Source organism: Colius striatus, chromosome 6 (genome assembly GCF_028858725.1).
Source record: "Colius striatus isolate bColStr4 chromosome 6, bColStr4.1.hap1, whole genome shotgun sequence".
Taxonomy (NCBI): Eukaryota; Metazoa; Chordata; class Aves; order Coliiformes; family Coliidae; genus Colius; species Colius striatus.
In genome coordinates this window covers 6472932-6485103 of record NC_084764.1, presented here as the reverse complement: position 1 = coordinate 6485103, position 12172 = coordinate 6472932, and the positions used below count along the sequence as shown (strand labels likewise).

The following is a 12172-nucleotide window of genomic DNA, read 5'->3' as shown; positions in this document are numbered from 1 at the left end:
GAGCAGTTTGTGAAGAGATGAAGCCCATGGGAAGGATCAGCATTGGAGCAGTTCATGGAGGACGGTCTCCCGTGCGAGGGACCCCACACTATACCGTGGGAAGTGTGAGGAGGCCTCCCCCTGAGAGGAAACAGCAGCAAAGACAACATGTAATGAACTGACTGTAACACCTACTGTCTGTGCTCCTGCAGTGGTTGGGGGAAGGAAGTAGAGACCAAGGAAGAAGAGAGGAGTGGGGGGAAGGTGTTTTAAAATCTAGTTTCTATTTCTCATTACCCTTCTCTGTTCTGATTGGCAATAAATTAACCTAATTCTCCCCAAGTTGAGTCTGTTTTGCCTGTGACAGTCATTGCTGAGTGATCTCCCTGTCCTTATCTAGACCAAGAAGCTTTTTGTCACATTTTCTCTCCCCTGTCTAGCTTAGAAGGGGGAGCGACAGAGGAACTTTGGTGAGCACCTGGCATCCAGCCAGGGTCAATCCACGACATACCCATACAAATCAGACCACAAGAAGTTATTTTGACACTGTGCAAGTTCTAACAAAACTATGGTGAACATGAGTAATTTAATAAACTGAAGATGAACACTGGGAGGCTGTCGAAACAGAATTCTTAACTGCTCTTATACAAAACCTTTCGGAAGAGCAGTGCTTTGAAGAAAGATTTAAACACAGAGCAAGTCAGAACTAACTTCCATAAGATATTCACAGCAATGTTCCACAAGCTTCTAAAAACACTCTTTACCTTGCAGAATTAATAATGTCATGGTGATATTCATTGCTATTAACTATCTCACAAAAGAAACTCTCTAATATTACAGAAAATTATTCCTCTTACCCTATCAGGTTATGAAGCAAACATATAATGAAAGCACACTCCTAAAAAGCATTTCTATTCAGAACCAATATTGCTACCATAAAGCAACTGTAGCCACAGAAACTTCACCAAATTCTAAAATGACCAATATCTGAAGTGTTTCATTTTATCTTGAACACATCATATCTATAAATAATGTAAACTATACTTTAGAATATCTAATATTTGAAGGAACCAAGTCAAAAGATTGATTCATTGCAAACTCCACTTTGCTACAGAAATCATCACTTGTCTTACAGAGGATCCCTAAAGACTACAGGCTAGCAAATACAAATAAAGGGGCAAAAGCCTCAGAAAAGCAACAATCATTTCCTCATGTAGCATTTCATACTTGAGCAGCAAAATCTAAAAACAAATTGGAAAAATAAACATCCTGCCCTTTCACAGTAGCCCTTTGCTACAGGCAATGCTTCTGATTTCAAGACAGCAAAAGTCTTTCAAAACAGTTCCTGGGCTCCTCATGTCCTAAGACTGCTTCTCTTCCTTTATTTGTTCCCCATCCCCACTCTGAAAATGTGGAGGGGAGAGACAGGAGAAAAGGAAGAAATGACAATCATGTGAGGGAACTAGTTTATCATGGGGTGGGAGGGTGAATCAGGATTGATTGCAACTGATTTAACAGACAGTCAGAAAATCGCCACCTTGAAATGATCCATTATGAGCTACATAATACAAATTTACACACATATCATGACAAATGACCAAGAAAGATCACCTATTTTTAAAGCTGCCAGATATTTCCTTGTAGAAGATTTGTTTTTCAGTTGAAGTTGCCAAAAGCTTTCTAAGATGACCCACTCTGTGCCAGGTGCCCATATCAAAGCTGAACCACTTCAACATTTTTGTGGTATGCAAAATATTTTTCCCCCTTTCCAAGGAAAGCTTGTGTGCTTTAAGCTCCACAGGCACCTTCCTAAGAGACTGCAAAATGCAGATGTTGACACACAATGCATGCTTTTGTCAAGCTCACTGTTAACATTGCCATGACCGGTTTTGTTTTGATATGTTACAGCTGAGTCACCTACACATTCCCTCTGCACTGACTGCATCCCAGTACAAGGTTTCTGGGAGCTAAGCATCCATAGCTGTAGACTCAAAGGATAATACAGGTTGTACAGGACCTCCAGGTGTCCCTAGTCCAATCTCCTGCTCAAAGTCAACTACAAGATCAGACAAGGTTGCTCAGTTTTATCCATTTCAGTCTTGAAAAATCACTAAGACAGAGGCTAGACAGCTTCTCTGGGCAACTTCTGCGACAGCTTGACCATTCACAAGAGGAGAAAGTTTTTCTTTATATGCAATCTGAACCTTCCTTGTTTCAATTTACCACCTTTACCTCATGTCTTCCCATCCTGCACCCCAGTAAAAAGCTTGACTCCATCTTCTCAGTGATCTCCACAAAGACACCAGCAGGTTGCTGTTAGACCCCCTGAAACCACATCTTCTCCAGCTTACAATCCCAGGACTCTCAACCTCTCCTCACAGTGAGAGTGTTAAGGCTTCCCAGCAATCTTGGTAGCCCTCCACCAAATTCACTTTTCTGTTTATCAGTCTTTCCTGAATTGAGGGTCCTAAAACTGGGCACAGTACTCTAGATGCAGTCTAATGAGCAGCAAGTAGAGAGAGATAATCACTTCTCTCCATCTACTGGCTCTGTTCTCGTTAATACAGCCTGGATGTCGTTGCTCTTCTTGTCTGCAGGGGTATGCTGCTGTTGGCCCACAGTAAGTGCTGTCCACCAACACTCCAAGTTCTTCCCAGTCAGCCAGACCTCAAGCTGCAAGGTGCTTTTCCTTCCCAGCTACAAGCTTTTGCGTTCGTCCTTGAATTTCCTAAGGCTCCAGTGCCAAAGTTCCTCTGAATGGCAGCCCCATCCTCATGCATTTCAACTATTCCCTCCAATTTTGTGTCACCTGCAAGTACAAGAGCACATTCTACGACCTTCTCAGAACGAATCCCTGCAGTATCCCACTCGTTTACATTCTGAGTCCATACATCCAATCAGGCTTGTAATCATCTTGTTCTTCATCCACTCGGACTGTAATGTCCAAATCTAGATGTAAGAATATCGTTGGAGACAGCTGAAAGCCTTGCTAAAATCACGGTAAACGAAATCCACTCTTCTTCCCTCATACAAAACCTCAGGCATTTTACCACAGAGGGCAATCAGGCTTGTCATGAGTGATTTACCTTTGATAAATCCACGCCAATTGTTCCCAATCACTTCCTTCTTGTGCCCAGAAACATGTTCCCACAACCCACACCCTTATTTTCCCATAGATTAAAAGGAAGGTTGCCAGCTTTGTAGCTCCTTAGACTGTATTTTGGCCTTTTTTTGAAAGGTGGAACATATGTCTTCCTTCAGACATCAGGAACCTCTCCTCAAATACCCAAGATGTTTCAAAGGTGATGGGGAGGCACCTCACTGTGACTTTGGCCAGCTCTATCAATATCCTCAGGCACAGCCCATTGGGCCACACAGACTTCTATGATTCATGTTCACTGCATAATGGCCACCTCAATCCTTATCCACTGCTGGTAGCTACTCTCCTCGAACCCTGCCCCTAAGCACATAGGTCTGGAAGACCTTGTTAGTGACGACTCACTAAGGAAAAGCTGGCTCAGCCTTATCCACTGTCACTAAATGACACATCACATTCAGGAAGAAGTCCATATTTTATTTGTCCAGTTGTTTTATTTGTCTAGTACTAACGTACTAGAAGAAACTCCTCTGGCTTCCTTCAACCTCCCTTCCAAGTGTCAGCTCTAGGTGAGCACTGAGTCTCTTGGTTTCATCCCTGCATAGCAGGACAATGTTTCTAAATTTCTCCTTTGTAGCCTGTGCCAGCTCCCAGTGCTTCCATATCCCGTTTCGGCGCCAGAGCTCAGACATGAATTCCCTGTTAAGTCAAGTACATCTCCTGATAGGCTTGCTTGTTTTCCCAAGTATCAGGATCATCATCGCCGTCACCTAAATTTCTCCTCAGTGATATGCTGCTGGATTCAGCAAGCATGAAAAGGTAAGCTATCCAAGTGAATAAAAGGACAGAGAAAGAGGGGGACCAATAGGATCTGACTGGATAAAGAACTGCAATGTGAGGGGAAAAAAATTATACCGTTGACATGGTCAAAAGAATCTTGAGTTTGGGATACAGACCAAGTCTGAGATGGGCAAGAAGACTCATAGGAAAGCAAAAAAAAACCAGATGAGAGACCAGTTATACAGGAAGACCAAAATGAAGGACCACACTGGAGTTAGAAAATTTCAGAACATAGAACAGGAGCCAGTGGAAAGGCAAAACCCAGAGAGGACAATCCTGGCCATGACAGAGAAATGGATGTGAAACCTGACACCAGCAGACAGGAGTGTGAATAGCTGGATACAATTCAAACAGTGAAAGAGCACCAGGATAAACAATATATTAGTTAGAATCTCCCTGCAGAGCAGTTCCAGATCTCAGACAATAAGCCCTATAGCAGGAAACAAACTGTTCACATAGGGAAAGTAGGACTGTGATAAAAAAATTTAGAAAAGGACAGCAAAGATTGGGAGAGGAAGATGTTTAAGTAGGTATCACTGAAGGAATAAGCAGAAAAATCAGCATCCACCAGAATATGCTCATTCCCAGAGCCTGGAATAGAACCCAAGGTTCCAGAGTTTTGTCACTACATTGCAACACTTAAAATCTCAGAAAACCATTCACCATATCACTTGGATCAAAGATGAATTATGAATTACTAGTATCACATTCTCTGCTAGCTCAAGTTGCAGAAGTCTCACTACAAAATACACAAATTTCAGTCTTTTTAAAGACTTATATGCCATAATGCAATCCTGGATGACAGAAGGTTTCCTCCTGTCCATCAGAGTTAACGCCTTTTTTAATCTAACATGTTGAACACTTTATCTGCATAAAATCAGGAGGATTTTTTTAACAGATGAGTACCAAAAACCTAACCCTCCATTTAAAAACAAAAAATAGCCACATCATAAAAATTAAAGATTAAATAATCTTGTTCTCTGTGCCCTTGTGCACAAGGTATTTGCGCTGTACTACAGAACGAGACATTAAAAGAAATGTAAATAATGACACTATAGTATATATAAAGACCATGACATATGCACTGCCAATGCTGGCAAATGTGCTGATAAGCAGATAAGTATTGCAGGAAAAGACAGAGAGTTAATACTGTCCTGGAGAATTTTACTTTTGTCTTGTTCCTCACAAGAAAATCACCTTTTAAAAAACCACAAACAATTCAATGCTTTCCATGGGCAATGCACTCTTCATCAAATTTTTTGGACTCTGTCTTGAGGTTAATGTTGCAGCAGACCTAAGTATTTCTAGTTGCAATCTAAATCAACAGAAACCACCCCAAAAATCAAGCAGTGAGGTCTCTTCTAGTATATGGCATCCTGGGATGCATCAAGAAGAGTGTGGCCAGCAGGTCAAGGGAGGTTCTTCTCCCTCTCTACTCTGCCCTGGTGAGGCCTCATCTGGAGTCCTGTGTCCAGTTCTGGGCTCCCCAGCTCAAGAGGGACAGAGAACTTCTGGAAAGAGTCCAGCGCAGGGCCACCAAGATGATCAGGGGACTGGAACATCTTTCATACGATGAAAAGCTGCGGGAGCTGGGGCTGTTTAGTCTGGAGAAGAGGAGACTGAGGGGTGATCTTATTAACGTTTATAAATATCTAAAGGGTGGGTGTCAGGAGGTTGGGACATCCCTTTTTTCAATAGTAGCCAGCAACAGGACAAGGGGTAATGGGATGAAGCTGGAACACAAAAAGTTCCACTTAAATATAAGGAGAAACTATTTCACTGTGAGGTGAGGGAGCCCTGGCACAGGCTGCCCAGGGAGGTTGTAGAGTCTCCTTCCTTGGAGGTCTTCAAGACCCACCTGGACATGTTCCTAAGTGACCTGATCTAGGTGAATCTGCTTCTGCAGGGGGGTTGGACTAGATGGTCTCTAAAGGTTCCTTCCAACCCCTGCCATTCTATGATATGCATTCATGGATCCATCTTAAGGTAACCACGGAAAAATAAGGGAATAAATAATCAAAAGAAGACAAGTTATTGTTAGTAAATTACACAGCAAAACAGATGTTTATGAGAACATTTTACACCACACAAATCATTAAAATACTGATAAATTATTTTGAAAAGTCACATCATAAAGGCCCTAAATTGGATATTCAACACAAAGGGACACATAACACATCTCCAGAGACTTCTGTGAAAATATTGCTAGTGAAACATGCAGGCACTAGAGACCAAAGGTAATGAGAACAAAGGTAATGAAACAGCAAAAGAGGAAATTAAGAAGGTACAGTATGAACAGCACATAACAAACAGTAAGGCCATACGTTATTTGACACCAAGGAAAAAGATTCAGTGCTAACTCACTGAACACAAGCTATGCCCTCCTATGCTCTGCACTGAAAGAAACATTGCAGGGAAAAGTATAATACTGAACTATCTACAGGCCAAATTACAGCTCTTGCAAGAATCCCTAGTTCTGGCATTTCGTGGTTTACAAGAGCTTGATCCTGCAACTTCAGAGTTATCTGAAGATAGTTTTTATTGCACAATAGAAAAACATATGGGTGATTTCCCTCAAAAACACACACAACACTTCACCTGCAGTTTATATTCATCATGTAAAAAGCAATGCATATTAATGCAATCACATATACCATGCACCATCTACAGTTGTTTTCCTTATTGTATTGGGTGCATATTCTGTGACCAAACAGCAAGCTTTTGGATGAGTCCAGAAAAAAATGAAGTCACATTTTGCTTTGACACTAGCTCCCCCTCCAGACCAGCCTAAGATTATACTAATTACTTTTTATTTTAAATTCTGACACTGCAACAAGATTTAAATACTCTGATCCAAATCTTCTTCATCTTCATCCCCTTAAATGTCAACGAACAGACTGATCAGATACTGTAGATGTAAAATTGCCATTTATTATTTTTTACTGTAGATAGATTTCGACACTGAGAAAATGGTTTGGTTTAGAATAGATCTGACAGATAAAGCAGCAATTCTGTTTGTCTACAAAAAGATAGAAAAGGATCAAAAATACAGATTTTCAGATTAATCCAATGAATGGTCTGCAATATTTATAATACATAAAAATGCCATTAAACAATCAAGTCTCTGTTTGCAGTCCCAATAAAGAGATCATTAAACACAGATGCCAAAATAAAAGTTAAGTCTTTGTGTGGTTCAGTACTACCTTTAGTCACTCACTTAATGTGAATTAGCTCCATTTCTACTCCAGCAAGTACAGTTAACATGTTTTTCTTGTTCTAACATTAGCTATTATCTTTCAGCTGCTCGGCTAATGAAACTGACAAGATTTTAAACACAGGCACAAGCATAAAAGAGAAAGAAAGCTACAACTTCAGTCGGACTCTCTGTATTTCCCAGGTGTTAAGTGTCCTGGCAGCCACATCACTAAACAAATGGATTTGCACAATTCACCACTCCAGCATGGTTCCCAGCCTTCCCTCATCATTGAGCTGCTTGCTCAGAAAATAGGAGCAAGTAATTTTACGTGCCACACTGAAAAGGGGTTGTCAATATGTGTTGTTGAAAGATATGCAAACTTTGCAACATGCCAGTTTCCCCGTTCAAGGTGCACGTACATATGAAACCCTAACAAGCATCAGCAGAAATGTGGCAGTAAGCATACCTGTAGTAACCAGAGAAACAGACATTACTGGAAGTACATCAAAGCATACTCACCACTCCTAATAACCATCTTTCTTTAATAATGGAAAGAATTGTAACATTCTGTAAAACCACCCCGTGCAGCAGCAGGACAGGCAACATGGGCCATTTTTTTTGCTTTTGCAGTTCATACTTTGCTGAAGTTTTTGACAATTTACAGTGGAGAGACAAAAAAAATCAATACTATAAAATCAAAACATCTTTTCATGCTTAAATTCTCTTCCTGAAGTACTTACTCCATCAGCTTTCAGTTAATGCCTAGACATTAGAATACTGCATTTTAGGGTAAAGGGAGTAGACACGTTTACAAATATACATGTGATACTGAAACACACACGTTTTGGCTGATGTGTGTTCCACTAAACATATACACAAAAAAAAGGCACTAAGTGCCAGTACATGACCACAGACAAAGTGAAGACTGTTCCAAACACAGGGCTGTTTTCCACATCCACAGACACGGAACACATGGCTCACAGCATCCAATGTGTGCAGTGGGGACAAAAGGACAGCGGGCACTGCCCCGAGGAACTTACACTCTGTCAACGTGAAATTTTGCAGTTGATGTCTATACCCAGAGGCTTTTTGGTACAACCTGCAACACATATAGTTATAGGCTATACCTATTCCTGTACCCTCAGTTGTGAGCTGCTGAAAGCAGAGTGTCAGAGCCTGGTCTTTGAGGAGCATCTGGAACAGAATGGGTACACACTCGCGCACACGGGTGAAAGCCCTGAGCATACATGAAGCACAAACTTGACTAGAGGGAAAATTGCCGGAATCTCCTCAGTAACAGGATCCATGACCAAAGCAGTTAAATGCGCAGAAATATGGTAAAGGCTGCCGTGGGAAAAGCCCCAGGCAACAACCGATGCCTCTACACTCTTGCAAGACAAGCACTTCCTCCAGCTACCCGGCGATCCCGGGGCGTTCCCGTTCCCACGTTCCCCGTGTATTTCCCTCTGCCAGAACCAGGCGTCCCCTCGGGCGGCCGCAGTTCCTGGGACAAGGAAAGTTGGAGGCCGTTCCCCGCGCCCCGCGGCGCACGGGACGGGGGCAGCCGCGCTCCCCGCTACCCGCGCCGCTCCCCGGGGCAACGCCGCCGCCCGGGGGCTCCCATGCACCTCCCGCCAGGGCCCGGCCCGGCCCCGCTGCCGGCGGTGATGCCCCAGCCGCCTGCCAAGCTCCGGCCTCCCCTTGCCCTGCCGCGCTCTCCGGCGGCTTCAGGCCCCACCAGCGCCCCTCAGGTGACGGGAGCCCACGGGGACCCCGAAACAGGGCGGGGGACCGGCCCCCTCCCCGCCGCCACTACCGCCCCGGCGGCGGCGGTTGCCGAGCAGCGCCGGAGCCGCGGCGGCGGCGCCAGGCCCGGGGGAAGGATGGGCAGCGCTGGCTGGAGCAGCTCGGTCTCGGCTCGGTACCCGCTCCCCCGCCGCCGCGGCTCCCGCTCAAGCCCCCGCATCCCCTTACCCGAGTGCCGGCGCCGCTGGCGGGCCCGCGCTGCCGTCGCCGAGGGTGCCGGGCGCGGAGAGACGCCGGGGCGAGCGGAGGGGCGGCGAGGGGGAGGGGAGGGCGGGGGAGGACGGTGGAGGGGAGACGCGGCGGCGAAGAGACGGAAGCAGGAACCCGCCGCCGCTGACCGGAGTCGCCGGCGGACTGAGGAGACGGGGCGCGAGACGCGGGCAAGCGCGCGCGCCGAGGGCGGGGAGCGGCGCGCGAGCAGCTGACAGCGAGGAGCGGCGTGCGCGGGGCGGCGCGCGGGCATGGGCCCCGGCGGCGCGCGCGCGCCCCCGCACTAGGAAGAGCTCCGCCGCGGGCGCGCGCCCGGCCGGGGACGGCGGCCTATGAGCGCGCGAGCCGGGCTCCCGGGGCTGCGGGAGGGCTCTCGTCACGGAGCGGCGGGGCGAGCGGCGCGCATGCGCGGCGGGGGGACGGTCCCGCTGCTCCGTGCCCCCTCCCTCGCCGCCTCCTGCTGCCGCGAGCCCCCGTCGCCACGCCGGGTGGGAGCGGCTGCCCCGGGCCCCGCGGAACGGGTCCGGCATCATCCCCAGCCCACACTTTGCTGTCCCTGCCGGGCGCGGGGCCGCAGCGGGGGGAGCGGCAGCGTTCACCTCGGCACGGGCAGCGCCCGGCTGAGCCGCCGCCACTGCCGTCCTTCTTCCTGCGGCGACGGCCCCGGGACAGCAGGCACGGGGGGTGCGGGGCTGTCCGAAACTGCCGCTTAGGCCCATCCGGGGAGACATCCCTCGGCCGTGTTCGGCTTCAGCTCCCGGGCAGCGGGGCCGTGTGGCGGGCAGGGCAGGCACTGCGCGGAGTCCCGGCGCGGCCGCTGCCTGCAACAGGCGGCTCCCTGCCAGCCGTCCAGCTGCATCCCGCCCGGGGAAGGAGCTGCAGTGTTTGCTCGGTGTTTTTAAGATAACGATCCCCACAAAGGACAGAAATCTCACAGGATTTTGTATTAAGAGAGTCTGCTGAGACTGGTATTAGGGGAGATTTGGGAGAGGCCTGCTCCATCTAAGCACCCCTGACTTGATAAGCTTTGTGGCGTATCAAAACACGCCTTCCAAAGTGTGTGTAAATGGAGGTGAGCTGATCACTTTCAGGGTGTTTAATGTAAGTTCCTAAGCATTATGCACGGGGAAGCTGTACATTTCCATGGTTTGGAACTCGTGCTGGGAAGGTTTCAGGAGATGGGAAGGCAGCATGTAGAGCAGTGTGTGCTCTAGTCCCAGTCGCAGTATGTGTCGACATCCTGTGATTTGTGTAACGGCCAGAGCTGACTATCACATCCTTAAACACACTCTCAGTCTCAGAAGAGCTGTCCCGCCTATCAGTGCTCTGTCATGCGTTTGTTCACACTTATCTCCCAGTGTGTGCCACAAGCCACCTCCTTTGGTTTTTTCTTCTCCCAAAACTAGTAAATACTCACAAATGTGATTGTAAGGTCTATGGAAGTCTCTTGGTTTTTTCTCTTTTGACTTCCTATGTTATGGATCAGCTGCCTGCTAACACGGTGTTTGGGGCACAGCTGCTTAAGCATTGCCTGGGGGACAGAAAGGAGGATTGTAATATTCTATGCCCATAGCTACCTTCCAGAGAGATCTGGAAATGCAAAAATAATGAAGATGTCTGCTTTCCCTAAGGTTTCAGTTCCTGACAACACTAGAAGGTAGTTTAGAAATTGATATTGTAAGCAGATTGCCAATGGCTGTCAAGTATTGACCGACTGCTACTCTCTCCTAGTACTGCAATACTTCTAACTACTAACAATTACACTGTCATCACACCTACAAAATTAGTCAAGGATTTGTGTTCCAAAACATTGGAATTCCAAAATATTGTCGATCTGCTTGAGGGTAGGGAAGCTCTACAGAGAGATCTAGATAGGCTGGATGGCTGGGCCAAGGCCAATGCCATGAGTTTCAAGAAGGCCAAGTGACGGGTCCTGCACCAGGGCCACAGCAACCCCCAGCAGCTCCAGGCTTGGGCAGGAGTGTCTGGAAAGCTGCCAGGCACAGAGGGACCTGGCAGTGTTGACTGACAGCAGCTGAACATGAGCCAGCAGTGTGCCCAGGGGGCCAAGAAGGCCAACGGCATCCTGGCCTGCATCAGGGACAGCGTTGTCAGCAGGAGCAGGCAGGTGATCATTCCCCTGGACTTGGCTTTGGTGAGGCCACAACTCAAATATTGTGTCCAGTTTTGGGCTTCTCTCTACAAGAAGGACATTGAGGTGCTGGAGAGGATCCAGAGGTGGGTTACCAAGCTAGGAAAGGATTTGGAGCACGTGTCATATCAGGAAGGGCTGAGGGATGTGGGGCCGTTTAGCCTGGAGAAAAGAAGGTTCAGGGGAGAACCTTCTCTCTACCTGAAAGGAAGCTGTAGCAAGGAGGGAGTCAGTCTGTTCTCCCTAGTGACAAGCAATAGAAAAGAGGAAATGGCCTCAAGTTGTACCAGGGGAGGTTGAGGCTGGATGTGAGGAGAAATTTCTTTACTGACGGGGCTGTCAGGCATTGGAACAGCTGCCCAGGGAGCTGCTGGAATCACTGTCCTTGGAGGTGTTTAAGAGATGGGTGGATGCTGCACTTAGGGAAATGGGCTGGTGGTCGATAGGGCTGGGACAAAGGCTGGACTGGATGATCTTAAAGGTCTCTTCCAGGCAAAATGATTCTGTGATTAGGTACAATAATCATATTCTATGATTAGGTATAATATTTGCCCAGGTAAAAAACCAAAACAGTTGTTGTTTCTAAAGGATTTAGAGATGTTTTCCGTTTGTGATATAAATCCACTAGTGAACTATTGCTAAGGCATCCATAAAAGAAACAGAAGAAAACCGAAACTATCAGTTATAACCTTTAACTTGCTGTCCTGCCATCCCTTCATGGGGAAAAAAAACCAAACCCAAAAACAGTGCCACAAATCAAAACCATTTGAAAAGTCTAAATATATGCAAAAAGGCCAGAAGTGCATGTAGTGCAGGTAAGGGAAGGAAGCCCCTACCCCTGGAAACATTTAAGATCAGGTTGGATGGGGCTCTGAGCAACCTGCTCCATTGG

The 12172-nt window shown here is 46.9% G+C and overlaps 1 protein-coding gene across 2 annotated transcripts in view; it reads right to left on the bottom strand.

The window, feature by feature from the left end:
* FUT8 (fucosyltransferase 8) overlaps positions 1 to 9342 on the bottom strand; it is a 129364-nt gene extending 120022 nt beyond the window's left edge. For both annotated transcript variants that reach the window (XM_061997909.1, XM_061997908.1), the window contains exon 1: positions 9087 to 9342. The gene's annotated coding sequence lies outside the window, so the exon portion shown is untranslated. The remainder of the gene's footprint in view (positions 1 to 9086) is intronic.
* Positions 9343 to 12172: the final 2830 nt, after the last annotated feature.